The sequence below is a fragment of the Apodemus sylvaticus genome, chromosome 23 (genome assembly GCF_947179515.1).
Source record: "Apodemus sylvaticus chromosome 23, mApoSyl1.1, whole genome shotgun sequence".
Lineage (NCBI taxonomy): Eukaryota > Metazoa > Chordata > Mammalia > Rodentia > Muridae > Apodemus > Apodemus sylvaticus.
Window position 1 is genome coordinate 18,785,764 of NC_067494.1, and position 6,671 is coordinate 18,792,434.

Sequence of the window (6,671 nt, forward strand, 5' to 3'; positions counted from 1 at the left end):
ACTGTGCGAGTGTATTGACAGCTATCTTTTGCTGTGATAAAATAACATGACCAAGGCTTGTGATTCCAGAGGGATAACAGTCTATCCTGGCAGGAAGACACAGCAGCGTGTGGCAGGCATGGTAGCAGGAGCAGGGAACTGAGAGATGGTATCTTCAAGGGCAAGCCGGAAACAGTGACACACTGCAACAACCGCATGACTACAACTCTCAAAGCCAGAAGGAATGAACTTCCCCAACAAGGCTGCACCACCTTCCCAATCATTGCCACTGTACAGCCTGGCTTTGTTTGTCACCTTGGCACATGCTAGAATAATCTGAAAGAAAGGAACCTCAAGTTTAGAAAATGCCTCCATAAGATCCAGCTGTAAGGTGTTTTCTTAAAACATGATTGGGGTGGTGCCAGCCCATTGTGGGTGGTGCCATCTCTGGGCTGTTCCTGGTTTTTATAAGAAAGCAGGCTGAGCAAGGCAGGAGGAGCAAGCCAGTAAGCAGCACCCCTCCATGGCCTCTGCATCAGCTCCTGTCTCCAGGTTCCTGTCCTGTCCTGACTTCCTCCCATGATGGGCTGTGATGCAGAAGTGTAAGCTAAATAAACCCTTTACTCCCCAACTTGCTTTTTGGTCATGGTATTTCGTTGTAGCAATGGAAAGCCTAAGATAATAATTAACTTGGAACCAAGTGTTCAAATACTCGAGGCTATGGAGGGAACATTTCTTCTTTAGTGTGTCACAGCAGGTTAGCGATATAACATGCCGTACTCTGTAGCCTCATCACAAATTACTCCCCAAACCCAGCAGGTAATTATCTCTTGGTTTCTGTGGGTTAAGAATCTAAAACAAGCCTACCTAGGTAGTTTTGGATAGAAACTCTCACTCATTGTTTTTTTGTTTTGGTTTGGTTTTTGGATTTTTGGATTTGGTTTTTTTGAGACAGGGTTCCTCTGTGTAGCCCTGGCTGTCCTGGAAAACTCACTCTGTAGACCAGGCTGGCCTCTAACTCAGAAATCTGTTTGCCTCTTGCTCCCAGAATGCTGGGATTACCAGTGTGCGGCACCACCACCCGGCCTCGCTCAGTGTTAAGGAAGGAGACAAACAGTTGTTCAATCATCTGGAGGTTTGATGGAGCGAAAGGTATCAGCGGGCCTAAGTTCTCTGTCACTTTGAGCTATCCACAGACTTGCCCTGTGACAGGGCAGCTGACCTCCCCAGTACCAGTGCAAGTGTTCTATGTGCGGGCACAGAACCCACAGAATTTTATAATCTTACCTGTAAAATAGCATCTAGTCACTTCTGAGATGTTGTGTACACTGGATGGGGATACACAAGCCTGTGAGTGCAGGGAGCTGAAATGACAGGTTCTCTCTTTAGAGCTGCTGTCCAGAAAGTGACTATGATGTAGGCGTGCAAATGAGATCTAGAAGCTGATCTGGTAATAAACACGAGGAAAGATGCTAACCGTTGGGACCGAGCATGGCTCGGTGGTTAAGGGAACTTGCTGCTCTTCTGGAGGTCCTGAGTTTGGTTCCCAGCACCCACAGTGCACAACTCACAACTGCCTATAGCTCCAGCTCCAGGGGATCTGATGCCGCCTCTACAGGGATCCCACTCCACCCCCAGCCACGCACCTACAGGTGCCACACGCCTGCACAGGCAGACACACACAGGCAGATATGCACAGGCAGACACGCACATACATATGGATGAACAAATGCTAAGCATGTGTTATTTTAAAAAGTAACCCAATTAATTCTTTTTAGGTCATTTTCTTTTTTGTTTTTGCTTTATATCATGTGAGGTAGAGGAGGTCTTTCTTGGTAGCCTAGGCTAGCCTGGAGCTTGTGTAGGCAAAGCGAACTTTAAACTCTTGGCAATCTTCCTGGCTCATCCTCTCAAGGGCTGGAACTACAGAACTGTCCTATCAAGGCTGTCTCTCTCCTTTGCCTTTTTTTTTTTAAGGATTTACTTAAGCTGGGCGGTGGTGGCACATGCCTTTAATCCTAGTACTTGGGAGGCAGAGGCAGGAGGATTTCTGAGTTCGAGGCCAGTCTGGTCTACAGAGTGAGTTCCAGGACAGCCAGGGCTACACAGAGAAACCCTGTCTCGAAAAAACAAACAAAAAAAGATTTATTTATTTATTATATGTAAGTACACTGTAGCTGTTTTCAGACACACCAGAAGAGGGTGTGTAGTGAGCTACCATGTAGGTGCTAGGATTTGAACTCAGGACCTTCGGGGGAGCAGTCAGTGCTCTTAACCACTAAGCCATCTCTCCAGCATTTTCTTTTGCTTTTTGATACAGGTACCTCAGTATGTAACATAGGCTAGTACTAAACTCATGATCTTCCTGCTTCAACCTCTTAAGGGCCGGAATTGCATGTGTGCACAATGAAATATTGCATTATAAATAATTCTGATATAGAACTGTAAATACAGTGATTATTTATTTATTAAAACATCTGGGGCCAGGCAATGTTGGTGCACATCTTTGATCCCAGATTTGAGACACTTGCAGAAGCAGGCAGATCTGAGTTCCAGGCCAGCCTGGTCTATAGAGGGAGTTACAAAACAGCCAGAGCTACACAAAGAAATATTCTTAGAAAAAAAAAGCCAGGCATGGTGTTGCACACCTGTAATCCCAGCACTTGGGAGGCGGAGGCGGGCAGATTTCTGAGTTCAAGGCCAGCCTGGTCTACAGAGTGAGTTCCAGGACAGCCCAGGACTACACAGAGAAACCCTGTCTCAGGAAAAAAAAAAACAAAAAAACCCTCATACCCAAACACATTTTGACTTTGGGGCTGGAATGTGGCTTGCTTGGTAGGATGCTGCCCTACTGTGTGTGACGCTTTGGGTCTGAATCCCCGCCACATAAAACTATATTCCCAGTGCTCTGAAGATGAAGATTGAAGTATACCTTCAAGGTCAGCTTCAACTACAAACTAGAGACTAGCCTGGGCTATATCTAAAAAGATTGTCTTCTACTTGTTAGCGTCACAAATATTGCTAATATTTCCATGTATCTCTGCCTAGAATCATAATTAAGACACGTCACAAATTTCAGCTTGTTACCTAGGATGCAACTTTGTCAACACAAACACTGATAACATGGCATGGACTTTTTAACCCTGTCCATGGACTCTGTGAGATGATGGATCACAAGATGGCTTAGGGTACAAAACCACTATGTGAAGAAAATATATATCAACCTAATACAAGCACCTTCAAGTGACTGAGTCATTATTCCACACGGATAATATATGCGTTCGTCTATTTGTTATTATCAGAGTTCCCCAATACTGTGTATATTTACTAATTGATTAGTATCTCGTCACTACTGACTTTGTTAGTAGTCCCCTCCCGCTGTGTCTATGTGTACATGTATGTTGATACAAAGTCTTGTTGTGGAGCATAAGTAGGCCTTTCACTCGATCCTCCTGCCTCAGCTTATGTAGTGCTGGAATCACAGACATGAGTCACCAAACTTGGATTATGAAGCATGCCATGCCACCAGTAGGTAATGAGCCGGTCGTAATTTAGATCCAAGACACTTGGGAACTAAATTATGTTTCTCCCGGTGACTTTAAGTTTTTGCTTCAGTTTTTCAGTGTATGTGCCAGACAGTTGCCAGCTGGATTCCTGTAACTAAATCATAAACGGCCGAAATTAAGTAGGACAAGTTTTAGGCATGTGAACGGACTTGTTTTCCAACGATGAGCATTTCGTCTTGCGGCCAACGCGGCGATCCATGCCCCACTTCCGGGATCTCTTGCTGAGTGGGAACAAATGCGCAGAATTTGTCTTGCTGGGGGAGCTGTCAGATTGGGGGCACCGGTTAAAAAAGCAACAGCTCCTTTTCAGTCTTGAGGTCCCACTGCAGCGGCTGTCCATGGTGGCAGTGCCTCCTCTCTAACCTCCCTAAGCAGCTCAGCCACAGAGCCTAAGTCAGCCAGGAAGGTTCTTTCCATTCTAACCCAAGGACCCGATGCAGGGAAGAGGAGGTGAAAAAACCCATCAATCCCTGAGCTTCCCACAAGCCCCACCGATCATTGAACAGGACATCCCACCAATCCCTCACTCTGGAGGTCTCTGCCCTGAAAAGTTCAGCCTCCTAAGAAATCCTGTCTAAGCCTCGTCCTTTGTCCAGTTCCCTGTTGTCCACTCAGGGGAGCAGAGGCAGCCACCCATTCTGGATTCATCACTTTTCCTCCTGGATCTGTCTCCCCAACAAATCTCTTTTATGAGATTTGCCGCCTGAGCATTTCTCACTGGAAGAAACCAAGAAGTGAGGAAGGAGCTGAGCTCTGAGCTTCGCTGGGGATACCCTCCCTGGGAGCTGTGGCACCTCTTGCTGAAGATGCTTCCTCTCAGAGCCCTGTGGTTCCTGGGCTCCGTAGTCCTGGGATACTTTTCCATCGCAGCAGGAAGACATACTGCAAAGTCACACTTTTCTTTCCTATATTAAGAGAACAGTGACACTGACTGGTGGGAGAATTCAGGTGGCTGGGTGTGTACCTAGTGTATACAAAACCCTGGGTTCAATCTCTAGTACTAAGAGGGTGTGGCAGGTGTGGCACTCAGAGCCATGTTGGGCTCCACAGTGGGTTCCAGGCTAGAATGCAATACAAGAAAAGTCTCAAAAATGAATCACTGTACACACAGTACAAAAAAGGTTAAAAGAAAAAGTCTGCAGTGGAATTAAAATATAGATGAACCAGATACTAACACAACAAATTTTATTATTGAGGTTTTTGTTTTTTGTTTTTGTTTTTGTTTTTTTTAAACAGGGTCTCACTGTCAGCTCTGACTGTCCTGGAACTCACTATGTAGACCAGGCTGACCTCAAATTCAGAGATCACTCTGCCTCTGCCTCTGCCTCTGCCTCCTAAGTTCTGGGATGAAAGCTTTGTGTGGGTTTACAATTAGTTTTTTAATCCTGCTTTCAATCCTGAAAATGTTTCATCCACAAAACAGATAATAATCACATTTCCCTGGTGATCGTGTATGTAACAAAACAATGTTGAGAAATGGCTTGCACATTATTCCAGTTTTTGGTTTGTTTGTTTGTTTGGTCGTTTTTTAAGACAGTATTTCTCTGTGTAGCCCTGGCTGTCCTAGAACTTGCTCTGTAGACCAGGCAGGCCTTGAATTCACAGAGATCCCTCTGTCTCTGCCTCTTGAGAACTAAACAACTAAAGATGTGTGACACTGCAGATCAGCCTGCTGCCCCTCAGCAGACTGCTACTCCTGGGAACACAGCCAGTCTCGCCTGATTTCCCATTCCCAGCGCACTCTTAAACACTCTTAAAGTGGCTGTTTACACCACTTCCTTGAGGTGCTGGGGAATGCAGTTGCTGACCAAGTTTAGCATCTTGGACCTGAGCTCCAGTCGGCAATGCACCAGCTCCCCAGAGGAAAGCCATGAGGCTTGGGCACAATGCAGAGATAGATGCTGTCAGGCTGCTACTGGAGTTCTAGTCTGCGGTGGTGGTGGGTGCAAGTGGTGTTGGTGAAAAAGCTCTCAGGATCCCGATGACTCACCACTGCTTGGTCAAAGACCACGAGCCCACTATCCAGGATTCCTACTGGAAAGCAGCAGCCCTGGACTACAGAGGAGGCTACATCCTAAATGTGCTGGATACAGCCGGCCAGGATACCCGGCGGGCTTTGCAGGACCGTGCTTGCCAGTGGGTGATGGCCTGCTGGGCATCTTTGCTCTTGATGACCCCTCGTCGCTAGACCAGCTGCAGCAGATATGGTCCACGTGGAAGCCTCACCGCAGCCTCTGGTGCTAGTGGGCATCACGTGTTACCTGGTGAGCACTGCTGGAGATGCTCATGCTGTCGCTGCCACCGCAGTCCTTGCTCCCAAGCTGGGAGTGCCCTTAGTGAAGACCTCAGCCAACAGGCAGCAAAGTGTGGGAAGCCTTTGCCCTCGTGACTGTGAGATTCAGAGGCCCAGGAGGCTGGGGCTGCGTCAAGAGGAAGATCAGACGCCACAAAACCATCTGTAGCTGTGGCTGCTCTGTAGCCTGAGGATCTCAGTTAATCCAATTGACCATTCTCTTCTGTTAAGGTGACAGTTATCTTGTCATAAGATTCCCCCACCCACCCACCCACCAAGTAAGTTTCCACGGACATTTTTTTTTATTGTCATTTGGTGAGAGTGTCCCTTGTTGGCTGTGTTCTGTGCAACTCTATGCAAAATTAAATAAACGTTCTCAGCATTCAAAGCAAAAAAAAAAAACAAAAACAAAAACAAAGATGTGTGACACCACCACCTGGCTATGTATGCCCTTTATGTTCAGTAATTTCCACTTTTAACTATTTTCAAGGCTATAGATGAGTTCATAATTTTCTGATTATTCTGTTAAGATGACTTTTTTCCACTTTTATATTTATTCCCATGGTTCATGGAGTTTTCCTTTGCTTGTTTTTAGTCTTTTATTTCATCTTTAAGTAATACCAAAGGATTATGAATTAATTGGGGAAGTTGTCCACATTTTAACTTACATTGAAAATTTGTCTTAATTTAAGAAAAAACATAAACTGAAGCACACCCCTGGTTTGTTTCCTTCCCTGGCTAACCTACTATTTGCTGTTTAGGTCAGGCTGGCTTTGAGTTCATGGAAGTGTGCCTGAGGCAGGATACACTGCCTCTCTAGAACAGAGGCGATG

General features: G+C 45.9%; 1 pseudogene; it reads left to right on the forward strand.

Annotated features, from left to right (window-relative positions):
- The first annotated feature begins 5,339 nt into the window (after positions 1-5,339).
- On the forward strand, positions 5,340-6,029 carry LOC127673680 (GTPase ERas-like; annotated as a pseudogene).
- The last annotated feature ends 642 nt before the right edge of the window (positions 6,030-6,671 follow it).